The sequence below is a fragment of the Adelges cooleyi genome, unplaced genomic scaffold (genome assembly GCF_023614345.1).
Source record: "Adelges cooleyi isolate 19-005CV unplaced genomic scaffold, UGA_ACOO_1.1 ACOO_flye_CR_arks_rails_tigmint_CR_PRNA_574, whole genome shotgun sequence".
Taxonomy (NCBI): Eukaryota; Metazoa; Arthropoda; class Insecta; order Hemiptera; family Adelgidae; genus Adelges; species Adelges cooleyi.
The window spans coordinates 2,829,001-2,849,015 of NW_026096268.1; the positions used below are offsets into that span (position 1 = coordinate 2,829,001).

General features: G+C 29.7%; 1 protein-coding gene across 1 annotated transcript in view; it reads right to left on the minus strand.

Moving 5' to 3' along the window:
* The window catches only part of LOC126842732 (G-protein coupled receptor dmsr-1), a 44,744-nt gene extending 25,247 nt beyond the window's left edge, over positions 1–19,497 (minus strand). Inside the window, exon 1 of the mRNA XM_050579851.1 lies at positions 19,281–19,497. The gene's annotated coding sequence lies outside the window, so the exon portion shown is untranslated. The remainder of the gene's footprint in view (positions 1–19,280) is intronic.
* Between the last annotated feature and the right edge of the window lie 518 nt (positions 19,498–20,015).

The window sequence follows — 20,015 nt, forward strand, 5'->3', positions numbered from 1 at the left end:
GGTTAGCCGACCTGGAAAGTTTTCACACTGTGTGTCTAAAGTTTTAAGTGAAAATACGGACAATCGATACAAATATAGGTAAACGCCGACTTATGTAATCTCATTTACTAAATGTGTACTTGGGAAAACGTTGTAAAATAAGTATTACGCCTAAGTAATTAATTATGTTGAAATGGTCGGTTTATTCCTTCTATTATATCCTTCCTTCGGTTGTAGAATATTAGTTTGACTTGAGAAATGACTAAACAAACTGAACAAGCTTTTGTAAACCCAATATTTTCTTCCTTAACCATAAAATACCAAAAAGCAAATTAAAATCATATCTACGCAACATCTAGCTATTATTCTTAAATAGTGTAGTACGATGAGATTTTGTTGTACAATAAGTTAATATTATAATTATAATTATAATCAGTAATTCTATTAAGGAAACTACTGTATACTAACTGTATTATTAGTAATAATGTTTTTTTAATTTTTTTATTATTAAAGTAAAGACAATATTTACATTAGGTAAATGAGCTGAATATAGAAACTAGACAAGACGACGTGAAGGAAAGGAGCGTCCATTAACACTACTTCCAAATAGGAATTCAAATTTTTAGTTTAAGAGATTAGTAATTTTTTATATTTTTTTAAAATTTTATGTTAAGTGTTGAGTAGATCACGTGGCCAGTGCCGTTTTAGTCGTCGAGGAGGATTGTCGGGAATTGTGAGAGAAGCTACCTTAGATATAAGAGGATTAGATTGGTTTAGAGCGTTCGTATGGAATTTTTTATAGTGGTAGGAAGCAAGGACTGATAGCATTGGTATGTTGAGGTCATTGTGTAGGGTTCGGTTACTTACATACCAGGGAGCGTTTGTGATGAGACGTAGGCTTATTGATTGAAAAGATTGAAGGATGCTTAAATTAGTAATAATGTTATGCTAAATTTGTTTAGTATTATTATTATTTTGAACTGTTGTTCGAATATTTATAGTTCTTGGTAAACACTGTTTTGCATTAACATACATGGTTGTTATTTATTAAATTAATTAAATTTGAGCTGGCTTGACAGCTCTCTTTTGTAATAGCACAATTATTTTAAATTATAACGCACGCGGAAAACATTGTGTCTATACAATTTAATAGTTGGATGCATTTTTATACGCGTTGCTCGAAAAAGTGGAAACATCTTTTTAAATATCCATCATAATTTAACGCTTTAGTTTATACATAATTAATTAGTACCGTTCGTGCTTTTTTTGATTACTTATTTAATAAAAAAAAATATATTAAAAAAAAGCAAACTTAATTCGTTATCGTCGGTTTTCACAGCTTACAGAATTGAAGTAAAAGCCAACATTTTAAATTCTACGCGTGTAATGGTTCGTGAATTGCCTAATAGGGGTGAAAACATTTAATTTAAAAAGACACGTGACGACAGCGCAGACATGTTGTTTTGTTAAGCCATTGCGACAGTGATTAAAATCCAACAACAATTATAACACGGTCATATAATAAATGAGCTTGTATATATCTGATACGGTTTGTACGAAGAGTATTACCTATACTTACATTTGAAATGTAATGTTGTCTTTATAATAATTGTGTTTTTAGTGCGGACACTTCTGATTTTAATGGAAAAGCGGCGAACTCTTCCAACTTTGGCTGTTTGCTATGTTGTACTTTCGATTTACGATTTGTAATCCATATAGACTGTACTGTAATAATATATAATGCTGAAAATTAAGCTACCGCTTGTATACAGACATAAAAACAAAAATAAAAAAATTCATTGTTGAGCCGACGCTTTCTCAACTCTCGACCGAAGCTAATTACTACTATACGTCTTACACTCTAATGTTCTGCGAAATTGCTAATTTGACACGAGTCACGTTAGCGTTGTAAAATTCATTGAAAACAAATTGTAAGTGCGTGGGTGTCCAAGTGCACAGCGTGAAAACGATGGTAATAATACTGTTGACTGATTCGCTGGAAAAGTACTGTATCTTGCTGTACCGAGCAATGTCAACTGTGAAATGCAAACGCAGTGTTATCACGACAGACCTTCGATTTCAAAAATAAATATTGTCGACGGGATACAATTAGAAAGGTTTTATGCCGTTGACATTTTCACAGTGACAATGATAAAATGTTTAATGGATAAAATGTCGGGTTGTACGTTGAAACGAGAAATTGTTGAGCCTTTTTTTTATAAAACAAAAATTGGTTCATTTGCATTGTATAACATACGAATATAATATTAATATGCATGATACACGTTGAAAAATAAAATAGATACAACGTGGCAAAAAACCAACGAGTCGGTTTTAAGACGGTCACTGAGTCGAATGGACTATTTATACTATACCGGACATTAACTGTGTGAGCTCAATATTAAACGGCATTAAGACATCAATTAAGTATCAATCTAGTACAGTAAGTTTAGAAATTAATAAATTCACAAAATACCTTATTGTTATATATATTTAAATATAATCAACATTGCAGTTTATTGCAACCAACATATATATTGTACATTATACTGTACAATTATATATAACTATCATCTTTCCTCTTACGTTCTATAATGTCTACTGATATAATATTGTTAAGTAATATATATTATATTATGTGCAAATAACTTAATACAACGTTACAATGATTAATTTGACCCATCACAAATTTTAAATTACGGTTATTCTTATTGCGCACGCACATGAAGACCGTAAAACTTGATGCAGACATTACAGTATAATATAGTGCAATACATACAGCACAACCACAATATATATATATATATATATCCATTACTGTGAGAAAGGGTATGAATATCGTTATAAATATTTGCAGGTCGCGTAACGTGCTCTCACAAACATTAAGTCATATGATACATACACTATTTTTGTAACATTCCCTGCTACACGATGCTGATTTTTGGTCATATTTCTATGTTAAAATCACTATTTTAGAATACCTACCCACAATTCACAAAAAATTAAAAATTGAACAATAGCGGTTTTCCTCAATTCCTCAAGTCACAACATATGGTTTTATCTTATACTCGTACATTGACAAATCTAATTATTTACAATGTATTTTAGTTGACTAATTTAGCTTGAAAACATATTTTACCTGATTTCATAACCAGCGAAATTTAGCGGTAGACACATACAAATTAATACCTAATAGTGTAAATTATCACTTAAACTAAAAAATGGCCACCATAAAGTTTAAGACGTCAGACAGTAGTCGTTTACATGTTATTTTTATTAGAGATCATTATTATTATCATCAAAGTTTATATCATGATATAAACTTTTCACTGTATTAATTGGTTTATTACTTGAATCAGTAGATATAGTGACGAATACACTGTGTTGTTAGATAAAAACTTTTCATTCGAAACAAAATAACAATATTGTAACAAAAAAATATATATTATGTTACTCGAATAAAGATCTGAACAAATTTTGTTTCTAACGGAAATGCAAAAAATAAACAAAATATACTGAAAGAAATGTATTTGTAAGAATATTGAAGTCTTGTAAAGTTTTAAAAACAAAACAAATAATTGTGTAAAAAGTGTTAAGAATCCAAAAGGATATAAGTGCTTTTATATAATTTTACATGAGAGAAAAATCATTTGTTATCTATGTGCTCTTATGGGTAATGTTCAAAAGTTCTCTTTAATCTATATATTTCAAAAATGAATGAAAAGATATTTCAAAACTAACACTGTTAGAAATAGGGTTCATTAACAAATATTGTATAATAAAAAACTTGTTTTCTAAGAAAAAAAACGTAACTTTTATTCCCTTTGGTTCTTATCACTTCATTTGTTTTAATAAAATCAAAACAAGACAGCATGTTAGTAAATCTGAAATTTAATTATCGAATATTGATAATCAACGATTGAAGCGTTATTTAATATTCAATAATTTATAAAACTGAATAGTATTGAGTATCGCAATAAAATATAAAGTGCAAAAATTTAAATAAATCGATGGATATTTGGTATAACAATATATTATACTAGAATACATTTTCAAAAATGGTCTTGAATATAGATAAATGATGGGTCACCTTTATTGGGGGTGATGTATTATGTGACTAGTAGTTACCATTGGTTTATGTTGTGAATAACAAGCAACGTCAAAAAATGAAAAAAGTCAGTGAGTGACAAACCCGAGTTTATTTTGTTAGCAAAAAGGTAGTACAAACTACAAAGCCGTGTAAATTGAAAAACTCCAAAATAATGTTTACTCGAACTGTCACCTACGCAATAGTGTCGTGTCTTCTCCTCTTATACCTAACTCTAAGTGTAATACATTAAGTCGACCGTCCTCCACGTTCGTTTTATTTTGGAACTTCTTGAAAGTTCCTATATATTTCCCATTTCATATAGCTACACCGTGGTTGCGAAAGAAAAAACAAAATGTTGTATTAATTCTTGTAACAGAGCTGTAAATTAATATTTTTCATTTATTTTTGCAAGATGTATAATTATAATTTCATATAAAATATATCATCATTTTTAAGTAGAACTTAATGAATATTAATTAAATCGCTTTTGTTTCACATGAAACTAAAACTTTTCCGAATATTTGTCTGCTATTGTTTTGTCTGATACTAAGTTTTGAAATACGAGAAACGCCATTTTTACTGAGAACGACACCGGTAAAAAAAAATGTTTTAAATAAAAAAATTAAAGGGAAAATTTCAAATTTAAATTGATACATTCTAGATCTTATTTATTTTAACGACCAACGTTTTTTAATGATATTCTAAAAGTGTAAAAAAAAAAATCATAATTTTTCTACTACTTAGTTACAACTGAATTTTGTGTTAAAAAATTGTTCAATATTTAGACATGATTCTTATTTTGATAAATTTTAAAAGTATAATAAATATTCATCCAAAATGTAAAACATATACTTTAATATTTTTGCGAGTACGGTATCGCGATTTGTATTTATTTTAGCATAGCTTTTAACTTATATTTGTTCGCTTATTAAAGTTTTTTAAATGTACTTCGGTTTGCTTATTGTTTTTTTTTTCTTGTACACAGATTGTAAATATAGTTTAGGAGAAAAAAATGTAATACGTATAAAATTAATATTGTCCTGTAATATTTAACACCTAATAATCGTTTTATTTATGATTTCTGAAAAAATTAATAAAGCCAAATTTCAAAGTGGCTACCATTAATTTTCTTTTACAAAAAGTATTTTGATATCATTTATTGCTTGTGGCTGACGTCACAGTAAAAATATTAAAGCAATACTTGATAAAAAAAATGTCGAACAAAAGAAGACCTGGTTTATTGCAATAACCGCTTTAGTCCAAATTTCAATTAATAGTTTCGATCACTATTGTCCAGATCCCATTCAAAAGTACATTTCTATACTTAAATTGAGTATTAGGCATTGAGATGTATTTATAACAAGTTATAATGGTTCAGTTTGTTCGTGTCGAGTGGCTGTAAAAATAAAACTATTCAATCTGGACTAGTGAAATGCGTTCTTGATAAACTGCCATTGGTATAAATTTATCTACAAAAATATTTGCATACGAAAAAAACCAATTAATATGTCGTCATTAGATTATGATGAACCTCGTAATACATTATTATTATACATTAATATAGATTATAGCCAATAAATATATTTTTCCAATAAACAAAAATGGCCTACACTAATAAGATGTTTCAAACTTTTATACAAAAAACCGTTAAAAATTGTATTGCAATCCAGAACTATATTAACGGGCGGATAGTGTGTTTATTTTATACGAAAAGTATATTTTTCATATTATATTATATATACAATAAATTACATAATTTAAAAAATACAATTAAAGAAATACAATTTATTCGGCTCATTAGTAAAGTGATGTATTCAAATAATTATTGTTAAGGACCAAAAGCACAATTTGATTAAGGCCAGTGGATTACAAAAGGGTTGTTTTACGTTAACATATCGCAAATGTATTGCACATAGAATTTGTAGATAGTTTTTTGTTGTATAGCTAAAAATTAATATTATTTACATTTTTTATTTGATACAACAACCAACTGACGAAAAAATCATTTATGCCACAGATCGGATTGGTCACTTGTTTGAAAGTAGGTAGAAATAAATTTTAAAATGATAGAACCGCTTTAGATATTATTATAAAAATATACAAAACTCAATGTATTTTACTCAAAAGGTAGTCATAAGAAATACACATAAAACTACAAAAACGCAATTTTAATAGTCAATTTTGAGAGTCTATATACTTTTGAAATTTTGTATACCATATTAAAAGTTATTATGTGATATAAAATGTTGATGTTGTCGAATTCCTACTGACCACAAGTCCACGTCCTTTTAGTTTTTATGGTATAGACGTTTTATTACATTCAAATGTACTCTGAAAGTCTTCACTTCTTTCGCTTTAAAAAAAATTGTTAAAAACATTTTCCAGTTTTAATGAACTATATTTTCTTTAGTACACCCCAAATAAGTATTACTTTCAGTCCCAAATGTAGTTCTTTACAATATCTAAAATTGTGTTGAAAATAAAATAACGAGTACGTTCCTTTTTTTTTTATAAAGCACACGTATAATATATATGCTAAAGAGGAACGAATTTAACAGGTTTGACTAATGATTAAATGTATTTAATTTTTTTTTTCATTATACCGGCACATTTCGCACAGAACAAAAAATTAATATTTTTCATCATCACTTTAATGTTAGCCCGTCAAAAGAAAAGTAGTAAAAAATGGCCGGATTATTAAAAAGACTTTTGATATCTAAAATCTAGGTCAGTTGTAAAATGTAAATGCATTCAATATCATAATTATTACATCACACGGGCATTTTACGGAGAATCTTTTGAGTTTTCTTTTGACCCGTGATGATATTAATTTTTTTGAAAAAAAAAATGACTTTTACCAGTTTACTTCTGTTGGGCTTATATACAATATTATGTACTATCAAGGAAAATGTTTAAACGGCCGATATCCAGTATGTACCTACCCCGAATTAATAATGCGGTCTGCGCATTTCCAATCAATCTACTGTGGTGTGCCGTGTGACAGCCTACGCCTACCCCGCTATAGAACAACCACTTGCGGCTACCAATCATCACGTGCAGTAGACCGGGCCAGGCTGATATATATATAGGTGTCATCGATTCGTCGATAGACTTTTCAGCTTAGATACTGTGGACCTTTGGAGTCTGGAAGTAAAACTACGGTTTCACTCTAAAACTGCGCCGTTCGGAAAGAAATGAATTCTACATACTTGTTTAAAGTGACCTAACAAGTGTGTCAGAACAGCCACGTTAACATTATGTTATCCACGAATGACATATTGGATTAGTGTATTCTTATTAAAATGATATCGATTATTGTTATTCTTCATATCAATATTGTAAATAACCTGTTTAGATATGTTTGTTTAAGTCGAAGTTAAAAGTTATTTGATGATTGACGATTTTATTCTGTATGAAATATACATTTTTTAATCGTATATAATTAACTTTTATTTTCCGACAAAATTATTTATGATTGAAAACTTCATTTTTACCGTGAAGCAAATTATTCACAAAATCAAATTTATATTTTATTTATGATTTATCAAAACGATGTATGTTTTTAAATGTATCTAAATGAATAATGCCAAACTCTGCGTTTGTCACTATGTGTAGATTTATTATCTTCAGCTTTTACATAAAGTCACTTTAACAAGTTTAGATTTGTCTCGTGTAACGGTACGATTTTATACTTACTCAAGAACTCACTGTTCTCATACATTACGGCACATCAAAAGAATATGACAGACTGATTTAGTCAAGTAAATATGGAATCATATTGACTTCATACCACTTCAAACATTGCGCTGATTCGATAACACGGAAAACATCAAAAGAAAATGTCTTGTACTATGTCTTGATAGAAAGTCAAATAACACTTGAAAACTAAATTTGAACGTAATCGAAAGAAAAAAATGTCCTTGTTTAATTAAATGTCAACTGTCAATCTTACTGTTGAGTTCAATTTACACAAACTTGACAAAGTTATTCCATTGACATCGTTGAAAATTTTGCCGTTTAATGCTTGCTAAATTGAGAGGCATATTAGAATATACTCATATTATACCGTGTAAAAAACTACGTCCGTTATAATAAAATAGACAGTACTAGCGAGACCGCATACAACTTGATAATATTATAAGTCGTTTTAATCATATTCCATATTGTCGCGTTGAAGCTGACGTGTATTTAAGATTTATGGTCGGAAATATGTAAATACAATATAAACTTGTCAAGGGTGTTTAAATCTCAGTATAAAAAATAACCTTAAATTAATGCGCGGTAACAGTTTGATGTAAAAGGTAATTCTCATCATGCATTTTAATTATTTGACCGCAGTCTGGAGTAATTATACGAATAATTGACAACAATTTGTTATTAGCAGACATGTTATTATAGTATTTAAAGATAATTACTTACCTTCAGCCTCAACTTCTAGGACTACATATTATAACAACAACTTTTACACCCATCGCGCATCACTTTATTGCTTATTTTTATATTCAAGTACAGCTCTAAGATTTTTCACGTTTTTATTTTTATAACCATGAGTTTTTATGCGCTTTGGTTTGAATGTGGCTGAAGTTAATGGGCATTTTCCCTTTGGACCGACCTTGCTTGCCATACTACTATGCGACGATGCCATTTTCCCCTGGCGCAAATCATCCTTCTGGTTATGTTACCATATGTGGACATTTGCCGTTGTATTTGTAATACAGGAATAATTCAAATAATCATACAAGACCAAATAGCTTTATAGAAATATAAATCAAAATAGATAAAAATATGATTAGTAAAACTGAAAATAGACAGTGTTTTTTGTTAACAAACTTTACTTATTACTTAGCTCATACTTAAGATTTATAATAAATATAATATGATTTAAATATAATATAATATCAACGAGGTTGCGATTTTTATTTCACTTAGAGGGGACATATAATGTCTGCAAATATGCACCTTTTTTTTCCTAATTTACAATACAAGCAAGTCTGAATATATTAATGCACTGCTCATGTCTTCTGGTGTATCAATCTTAGTATTCAATGAAAATAAATTTAATATGATTGCAATTGGTGTGTAAATAGTTCGGAGGCTCACTTAAGTAGTGAGTGTGCCAAAAAACGAAATTATATTTGACATTTGCAGATAAAACTATTTACAATGTCCTTGACTACTCCTACAGGAAAATGAATCTACTCTATTTTTGTTTTTAATATAAATCTGAACAAAGCTAGTTTAAATTAGTTTATTATGTATTCATTTATTTATGACATAGAAAATAAAATGATATATGCTCAATACGATGGATTAATCGAAGTCTAAATTCGAGTTCTAACTTCCAAAGCGCCATAAAAACCCTTTATACAGAAATGATTGTTAAGTTAGGCAAACTTTAAGCGCGAAAAATGTTGTACATTAATAGTGCTGTATAATATACTGTGATAAGCTGTATTAAGTTAGACGTGTGGCGGATTATATGGAATTTCTTTGATAACCCAGGCGTGTCATTATTTTTGGTTTTAAGACTTGTGAGGTTTTCATCATCATTTTCTGCCTTTCAATCAATAATCGCATAATTAGCGTCGTCAGAATGGGTTACAGTTCATTACCGAAAGACCAACGCATATTAAGTATTCTCGGAATTGTTTTTAAATATTTTGAATAAATTAACAGTCATTCTTCTGTGTTTATTCTGACTGGATGTCAAAAATTAAATATCAATGGACATTTTCAATACGCGAGTCATTTAATTTATCCAACATAGCATTAAACAATGACTGCGTTGTGAAAAACTTAAGCGAGCCCATCAAAATATAGATAATGGCGTTTTTCAGTTTTATAATCGATATTAAATAGTCTCGATGAATGTTAAACGGCGTTTTGTATTAAACGCTCAAACAAAAAAAGTCATTAAAACAAAAAAAATACTTATCCTATAATTTTTATAAAGAAAAATAAAAAAATAAAATTACAATAGATCTGAATAATCATTTCAATCCTCTTTAATTTGATTTTCATTTGCTTTATATTGTTTAGAGCCACATTTGCCACCGGTGGACATAACCGCTTGGTGTATAGATGCTAACTTGAATAATATGCACATTCAAAAACATTATACAATATTAGTACTCAGTTCAACTAAAACAATGTCTGTAAAGGGTACAGGAAGTAGCAGAAGAACTTTTAACAGCGTTATAATATATTATTACTCCAAGCAAAAAGGTAGTCGAACCCGTGCGTCAACTATTTTTAATTATTTTTATCTTTGTTTACTTTTTACTTAATTACATTTCAATTAATTCAATCATCGAGATAACGATAAGTAATTCAAAAGCTCTACCTCGCCTCGGTTTCACAAAATAAAGGTAGACCACTATCTCGTCGAGACTTTACATTTTGTGTGTTGAATGTAAATTTTAAAGTATCAAAAGTTAAAACCCGTTTTAATAATTCACTGAGCACTGTAATAAATATTGTAATCGTTATGAAAATATACTAGATTAGGTATATTACTTAATTAAAAGTAGTTGAACACCTCGGAATATGACATTTATAGGTTTAACACATTGTTTTTGCGCAAAATAATCATTGTAAAAATCTAAAAATATTAATAAAAATTGGTTCAACTTTAAAACACGATTTCATGTTTACTGTTTTAAAAAGTAGAATACTAAAAGCTAAAAAAGAATATTATTATAAATAATAGAAAAAATATATAGACTTAATTTTAAATAAACCACTATAAAGCTAAGAGAGATTAATTTATGAAAAAAACTCTTTCATAACGATACTTCGAAAGCGAACAATAAATAAGGTTGAAATATTTTGAGTTTCGAAATTTCCTACAAAATTGTGTAATATCTCATTACAAAATATGTTACAAATTGTTATTACGAGCTATAGTTTTTGAGTTAGATATAAAATGAAGTTAATATTTCAAACTACCTTACAGAAATACTATATGTATTTAGTGTATCGGAATATTATGTTTTTCGTAACAAAAATAATAATGATAATTCAATGATTATAGTTAATTTTTGTATGATTTCACGGTTTCTATCAATAATGGTTTTCTTAATATAGAAATGGGTCCTACTAAGGCTTTACTATAACAGCCTTACTAGAAATTTAGAGCGACAACATTCGTTTAGATTTTTGAGAAGGTGGAATATAACTATGGCGTTTGGGCTAGGAAGAAATCAATTTTTTTCGAATACGAATTTAAAAAAACTCATCAAAGTCATAAACCATAATCGTTCTGCGCACATAAGTAAATTTAAAAGCCAAATTTTTTTTTTCACGATAAAACTGCAAATGCGCGAAAGGAAATTTTGCTGTAAATATAAAAATTTGGTATAGATGGAGTACAGACTTGTATAATGTACCTATGTAGTAAGCGTTTTCGTTAAAACGATTGCATAAGCTAAAGGAAAACCCACGTTTCCTATATTTTTGGAAAATATATACAACGTGCTCCTTAATTGAAAAATTTAAAAAAGACTAAAATTTATAAGTAATTATCAAGTCAAAATCTGCGACCACGTTAATTAACAACTACAAACGTATTTACGTAATAACCTTTTTTCATCACAACTATGACGTCACGCGACTTCGACTGGTTGGCATAAAAGGGGCTTGTGTGCAAAATATGTAATTATTCTCTTTTTTTCTCAATTTTTTTTTACAACAGCAGCTGTTGCCTATAAAACTCAACAAACTGTGTGTTGAAAGTTTGTACTGTTCTTTCTTTTAGATATTCTGTTATAGTTTCACTGTCATGGGCTAAATATCAAACTAATTACCATAATATTATTTTATTTTTACTATTTTAGAAAAATTTACAAATTGTATAATTATTATTATGTATCCTGGTTAAAACTGTTTCAAATGACAATGCCGTTTTAAATTAAAATATATTTCATTCATATATTTTATTTAGCCTTAAGATGTTCAATTGAAAAAGTTCGTTTATACACTACTAGCACTAAGTTGCATTGGAAAGATAATACATCTAAACATATATACATAAAACTAAAATTTATAAAAACAAACATAAATTGTATGCAGTGAGTTAATAGCAGTAAAATAGTAGTTTTATTTAAAAATCTAAATACTTTTTATTCATTTCTTTAAAAAATCTTCTTCTTTAGAAAAAAATCTATTTCAATACAAAATATATAAAGTATTGTTTCAAAACTTGAGCATCATATCACAATAAAATACAAAAGTTTAAAATAAAATGTGTTTTGGACGAGTTTTATCGGAAAATAGAACAACTGTAAGAAACTACATGCGTAACTATATATGCTATATTCTTTAAGAAAGTTCTTATATCGTGATTGACATTTACAGTTGAATTAAACATATTGTTTTTGAATTTATGTTCACGAACTGATATCGTTGTGAAACAGTGAAATCACTAGGAAAATTATGCTTTTATGCATTGGCACACAATGGTAATATTGTAAAACGCTAGTGTGTTTGATAAACAAAATGGAAGATCAAAACAACACAGCGTGTTCGATCATTGCACGATTTGTAAATCTGTTGCTCAAAGTTTAGTAGGTATGGACCGTTTATGGAAAACAAGCAACGCCCGTCGTGTCATATCAATTCTACTTGGACGGCCGACAAAATATTATATTGTAAGCAATAAAAAATAAACAAATTGTTGAACATAATGAATACAAATACAAATTGTTAAAAAAAAAAAATATTTGTCGACCGCCACTACCGACAAGCTAGTAGAAATGTTTTAAATACATCATCGTGTGTACTAATGAGATAGTAACAAGTAGGTACCTAGGTATTGTAAATGCACGAAACGCCATAAACCAAAATCGTACCTATGTGACTGAATTTCGCTTGTCTATATACTATTATGTATGTGTGTGTGTGTATATATATATATATATATTATACTGTATATAATATAGTGGAATAGTTCACGTTTTGCGGTAAAAGGACGGGTTTGAGTTCATTGGAAATTTACGGCTTCCCTATGACTTTAAGATTGTGGTTGTGGTACAATATGCGGCTGTCAAATGCACGCACACACGTGTAATGCCCAGTCAAAAGAAAACCATGGATGCTATCGAACAAAACGGCCGTAAGAACATACGAGAGAGAGAGAGAAAACAAAAGGTGAAAGAAAGTAGCAACATAATTGAAGTCTACCGTCGGCGGAATTCGATCTCGGGTAACACACGAGCAAAAAGTCTTTTTATCCGCCCATTAGAAGCCGGTTTAGAGCCAAGTTCTCAACCACACAATGGCGTCTCGAGCACGTTGCGTAGGCCTTCTATATTGTTGCACGTTATTCTATTTCAACCGCATAAGTCCATACGGTAATAAACAATAGCAATACCCGATACCCGGTGTATGGAGCCGTGTACTTCTACAAAACGTTTTACCATAGTAATATTTTGCTTTGATTTTAAAAAGCTAAAAATATCGAAATCAATACCGTCGTCCCGCGTTGGTGCATATTACGCCAAAACGACACACGTGCGTTAACTATCGTACAAATATCATCGAGGCATTGCGTTTTTGTGTTTTAATTAAATACTAAGTAAATAAAATACAATTTTAATCAATTTCAACGGTACCGAATTTCGCTTCCAATCACAATTGACACGCGGTGTGTTCATTTCGTTATTTCCAAAAGCAACGCCACAGTCGAGTTTAGGCTACCGATAAAAATTTACAAACATTCATATTACTATATACAAACTATCAAACATGTTATCATAAACATATGCACCGACTGCGATTTAAACAACAATAATAACATCGTTTTTTCAAAAGCATTGAACAAATATACGGTGGCGGGCAATTTCGGCGAGTATGAATATTAAAACAAAATTAATTTAAAAGCTTTTATTTACACAGGACTCATCGCAAAACGAATGCACGGCACTCTGTATAAATAAAATTACCATAATGCCGATTTGTTATACTTTTTTTAACATCCCGTTAGAATACAAACCCGCTTAATGTTGTCCGTATACGACATACACGGTTTGTGGCCGATCTCCAGAATTTTCCTTAGAGAAATAGAACTTTGTATGTTATGTAAAAATCAACCCGCTTAAAAAACGCCCATGTAAAAATTCTATCCCGCATGACGCATAATACACGGTTTTTGTCATTAGCCCACGACACCTATTAATAAACAACCATAATCATTTTTTTTTACCAACTGGTTCGTAAAAAAACCGCATTTCCAGTAGAATACACAATATTATAGGGACTGACCTGCTGTTTGAATTTGATACCACTAGTTAACACAATAACCGTAGCACAACATATATTTTGGTAGAGGGGCGCACTAGTCCTCAAAGACCAAGGAATATGGTACATATTTTATACCATCCGACAGTTTACGTGCCCATTAATTTATATTATTATAAATAAATAATAAATCCAAGCTGATTGTACTATGATTCCCGCTAGATTTCACAATAGTTAATATATTACATAATTTATATTGATACATGTTACCTAAATTAATAAAGCGTTAACACCAAGTGATTAAGTAATTACCGTATTATATTCTAGTCTAGTCTAGTTTTTCGTTCACGATTAACCCACATGCGACCCTATAAATCATTCATTGCCGATGGTCAATGACAATTGACAATTATATATAATATTACCAATCAACCTTCAGTTTAGCTGTGACGTCTTTATGTATTTGCGTGTGTGTGTATGTTATACTATAAAGTATAAAACCATGAATTTGATATTTCAATTTATTTATAAAAGTCCATGCAACTAAAAAAAATACGGTTTTCACTAATCTCTTGAAATGTGTATTAACGGACGTTTACCTGTATTCGCAACATCAAATAATTTAGAGGGCACATTCAAACGACTTCATCCGTATTTTTTACTCTGTCTATAGAGAACAGTTCATTAACGTCATTGCAAATGAAACAATAATATTACTAAAACCACTCAATCAACAGTCAATCATCACTTTTGTTGAAGAAATTAATGTTTTTGCTTCGATTTATTATTTTTAATTTATAACTTTTAATTGTAGCTATGAACTCAGTTTAAAATCAATAATCCAACCGTTCTATACTCATCACTAATTGCCATCACAAACAGCATTGCCTGATAGAAAATGTTTGAAATGACTTGAGTGGCAGAATAATGTTTAGAACTTATCGTTTATAGTTTTGTTGACAGTACAGTGTGAATGACTCGAATGCAACCCACAATGCATGACGACAACGTCCCTCATAGGAAATGTTTTGTTTGTTTTTAAGCATTAAGTATATTTGTACGCTCAAAACAATTAAAACCCCAAATAAATATATGAATTTGATTATCAAGTCCTATACAGTGCAGTACAGTAATATGTTCATAAATTATGAATTAAAATGCAAATAAAGGCTGTGCTTCAAGAATGTAATATTAACCGTCGTAGGACGATGACTTTAATTACAAAGTGGAAAAGTCGAGTTTAAACTTACAAAGTTGGTAGCTTACGATATAATCATTGACTCTAGTATAATATTTTGTATATAAGAATTCGAGTAAAAAACAATACTTATTTATTTATTTTATTACTTATTATAAGAAAAATAAAATAATAAAAACTAAATTTAAAATTAAAAAAATATTGAATACATATTTTTCATTAATTTACTAACTTCGAAAACTTAAAATAAGTCAAATATTACCAAACGAATACTGTAAATTATAAGAAATTATATCTCTTACATATTATGTAGCCTAAAATGTAATATTTTAATTGCATCCTAAACAAAAAACCCTTATCAATATAAATTTCCAAAGAACTCTATATTTATCCGGATTGTGATAATTATGTTAGGGGTAAGTTTATTAAATGTGCCTACACTAGATTTTTTTTTTATTGAAAAGTGTAATTTAAGTTGAAATATAATATGTAAATTAACTATTTAAAAGTGGAAGGCTTGCCAGAACAGAATGTGCTTTTACACTATTTCAATTATTTTGGATTTAGTGATTTCAATTATAAGCATATTTCATAAGGCATAGAAGTGAATTATGTAATCCAGATGGATTATTGTACACGTTCTCCACGTTGCCAAATTTCCATAAATTGTATGCGAACTGAAATTAACATAATTCGAATACTTCAGTTCTGAGACCATAAGCAATACCTAAGAAAAAAATAATTGGATTATAATTCAATATTATGTATTACACATACTCTTAATGATTAAAAATGAAGTTCAAATATTATAATTTATAATATAATATACATATTTATAATCAACGTAACACCTTTTGTTATAAATATAAGCGAGTTACATAAACTCATTTTGTTATATACCTTTATTCTTAGTTTTAACTATTAAAACTTCTTAAGTTATATGCTAGAAAAATGTCAGTCTGGGAGGGGTTAAGAAAATGTCTTATAACAAATTTTGGAATTATTCCAACCGTTTTTTTCGAAAGACTTAGGTACGTTTTAAGATAATAATAAAATAATGTGGCCAAATTAAAGAAAATTTAATTTAAATTTAATTTTAACCTCCTAAAATCAAATTTTAAGTATTTTAGATGGTAGATTTTGTAAATAAGGGGTTTTGATGAGTTGTATAATGAGGTTACACTTGTTTAAGAAAGATAATATTAGGCTCAAAATAACAAATAATATATTTTATTTATGCATATTTTAGTACTTCAAATTCGAGTCTTAATAAATTCCGTTTGTGTATTATTGTAATATATTACTTTAGACATTGTGTCGTTCAAAGAAAAATGAACATCAGCCCCTTTTATAGTTTACCGGTCTTCTAATAACAGGATTGATATAATAATAATGGGATATCTCAGCAAAATAATAGCATCCGAAATACCTTTGCGAAACACGTGCATTGTGATTGATCGTTTATACACATTGCGGTATTTGGGTCTAGTTGACCGTCGCCGTTCGCTCTAACCCTTACATTACCCGAATATCTTACCCGATAATTGTTAATAATATAATTATTGGCACGTATATTGAAGTAATTAATTTAGATAGTTTGGATTTTCCATTTTATAAATTTTGAATTTTGACCAGCTATACAAATACAATTTGTCCCTATTGTATCTTACTAACACCAACAAAAAAATTGACTTCGCTATTTGCATAAACAAATTTCCGTAAAGTATACTTTTTACATGACAGTTTCAAATTGTAAGTGTCACTCAAACGGTTTGAGTAATGCATACGAGCTTACTGAATATAAGTTAATATAGTCAACGCCCTAAGGTAATATGAAAATATCCGACTGGAAACCATACTAGATTTTTATTTCATACAACTAGCTGAATATTTTTTCTCTTTGAAAATGTTCTATTCCTAAAGTACGAGATTTGTAATAGTCCAAAACATTTCGTCTATGAATAGTTAAAACCGAGTAACCTAATTTAATATTGAGATGTCTAGACTCTAGATCGTTGAATGTCATTATCAAACAATGGTACATTTGAAATGACAAACATTTTACCACAGATAACTGTTGACATTTTACTACCTACATTAATTGATTGTTGACATCAACTATATAGCTATTGTATAATATGTACACGTTTATAATTAGAAAAGACTTAACAATTTCAACTACACGACTGCAGAACATAGTACTTTTGTGGCTTAGAGAAATATTCTACGCGGACTTTTAAGTATAATATTTTTATTATTTTCTGCGTTAATTATATTATAGAATATAAATATGTGATAATCCCTTAACTCAGATTTTCGTTTACACGAAATGTTCACAACACTTACATAGTTTCACTTTTGAATGAGGGAAAATCGAGTTAACATGATTGCCAATTGTGGTTTTTTATGACTTTTTAATGTTAAAACGAAACCCTTTTATTAATAATAATGCTATTATTATGCTATAAAGGCTATTTAAATGTATTGCTTTAAGACAATTGTGGATTATGGCCATTATATTTTGCACCGAACAACTTTAATTGTCTTTTTTAACATAAAATCGATTATAAAATATATAATAATATATAATATAATAAGTATATAATATATACTTATATTATAACTAACTTAGTCGTTTGGTAACGGGTTCGATATAGGTAATATTTGCAGTTAATTTGCAGTAAAAACAGCTAGCATTGTGGATCTAATTGGAATCACTGAGATCACAAGTCTTTAGGAATTATGATACTGAAAGTGACAAAATCTCTTTCAATAACACTTGGATGCGAAACCGTGTGTAGTAAAAACCATTCAATGTAAATATAAATATATTTTACACAATAAATCATGTTTATAATCGTGTGATTTGATTTTTTTAAGTTTTCGTAATACAAATGTGTCTTTACAGATTAGTTTTTTTTCTTGAACGACAACTTCATTTCGACTTATTTATTGAACATTTAATAAAATATTAAGTCATTTTTTTATAGAGCTATACTAAATCTACTTCAGATCGCTACTCTGATCTAGTTCAGTGTCACTTTTCGACCTTAAAATCTAAAACTGCACCCCAAAAAAGAAAAATATAAGGAAAAAGAATCTACCGAAAGGGTTTTGAATATTTTCTTGGTTTATCAGTGGTATATCTAAAGGATATCTCACAAATGTTTGTAAGTAATTAGACTTTTTTTCAAAATGTTATGGCGTGCATTAATTTGAAGTAAAAAAATATGTACATTTTTTCAAAGTTTATCTCGATTCTGAGGAGCAAGGGGTAAAATTGTTTAATTTTTGGTTATATAAAGTACTTTTTTGGTATGATTTCTGAACGATAGCTTTGCTACACCAAGAAATAGGTCTGGTAGTTAAAAAGGTATCGTGGGACCAGACACAAAAGAATATTACAAAAAATAGAAACACATTATCGTAAATCCAATACCTTCTCAGCTGCGCATCGTCACTAAAAATAGACAATACCCTTCTTTTTCAGGTAATCTTTGAAAATATAATTAAAACGAGTTGTTCCGTTAATTAATTTTTTTTTAAAAAAAAGCTGTATTATCCCCTCGAGGATCCAATTCATGTTATTATTATTCTAGTCCTATCTCGCGAGCAAGTGAGAGAGAGAGAGCGAGTGTGAGGAAGAGGGGGGGGATTTTTAGCGAATAACGGCCATAGTTTGCGTTCCATCGAGATCGTCTTAGCAATAATATTTAATTAAACGTCGGGACTAACGTGGAATATACATATAATATAATACTATTTTTGTGATCTTACCCTCGGTCGGTTTTGGGCGCCAATATTTCACTTTGTGCACACTACGGGCGATAACAGGATATTATACAGGACACGAGACGACCACCGGGAAACCGGATAAATTAACATCACACACACACACACACGCCTTTGTGAGACTTTGTGACCGTAAAATGGTATTAATTTAAAACGTGGATGGCGACGACGGAAAGACCGGCGATCGGGTACTGACAACGGAGTCGGCCGACCGAATGGCAAACGCCGTGCCGGATAAAACGCCGGTCTATCCGCGGACACACGACATCTGTTCGTGGAGCGCGCGCAAGCTCCTGCCGGCTGTGTTTTATACATACACAGTACACACACACGGGCATATCCCATGCGGGCAAAGCCTGTGGGTTTTGGCTGTGCGTGGACGGCCACCGTGCATGTGTAGTCTGTCTCTTTCTCTTAAAAAAAAAAAAAAAATAATCATAATACATATTATCTCTTTATCGACGACGCTCCGGCGTCACGTCGAAAAACTAAACGCGCCAAAAGCTTTTACAATAATATTGCTACGCTGAACAGTTGGTCCCAAAAGTCATGATATACTCGTCCAGTGCGCGTATACCGCAGAGGCTAAGCCGAGTGATCGGTAAAATAGGACAAAAACGAATAATCGTTCACCGAAAACCCGAGAAAAAGATATCGCTGATATCACATTGTTTCGTCCATTAATATTACATCAGCATGTACATAAAAATAAACTAAATC